Here is an 800-nt window from a genome sequence, read left to right on the forward strand (position 1 = left end):
TTTGTTAGTGCCATTAGTTTTCAAATTTGAATAGTTAAAATTTGAATTCTTTGAAATTTGTGTGAATCACAAGTTTCTGATTAACTTTACTAGAAAAATAGTTTTTTCCTAGTTTTTTTATTTTGTTTTTTGCATTATTTATTTTATTTTGTTTTTTGCTTTATTTTTAAATCTTTTTGCTTTTAGGTCAGAAAAATTATAAACTTTTTGTTAGTGCCATTAGTTTTAGAAAAAATTAAAAACTTTCCGTTAGTGCCATTAGTTTTCAAATTTGAATAGTTAAAATTTGAATAATGGTATTACGAGGGCCGAACCATAAGACATTAAAGCATTTCAAATGAAGTCTGAAAAATTTGAAAGTTGGCATGGTATCATAATTTTACCCACATAACATGTGCATGTACAAAACAGATAATGGTATCATACTCGTTTGTTACAAAGTTGGCATGGTATCATCATAATAGTTGCGGGAGAAAGTCTTCATTTTTTTTCGCTTGTGTCATTTGCTTATTGCACTGTAACCATGGATAATCTTCATCGTTTATCAGGATGCTTGGGTCAGCCTTGACTTTGAAGGGAGGAATTTCATGGAACTTTTCATAATCTTCAGACATGTCTGTCTTGCCCTTCACTCCCACGATGTTCCTTTTTCCTGACAGAACTATGTGGCGCTTTGGCTCATCGTATGATGTATTCGCTTTCGTATCTTTTCTTTTTCTCGGTTTGGTAGACATGTCCTTCACATAGATAACCTGTGCCACATCATTGGATAGAACGAACGGTTCGTCTGCATACGCAAG

This window comes from Triticum dicoccoides, chromosome 7A, assembly GCF_002162155.2.
Source record: "Triticum dicoccoides isolate Atlit2015 ecotype Zavitan chromosome 7A, WEW_v2.0, whole genome shotgun sequence".
NCBI classification, from domain to species: Eukaryota; Viridiplantae; Streptophyta; class Magnoliopsida; order Poales; family Poaceae; genus Triticum; species Triticum dicoccoides.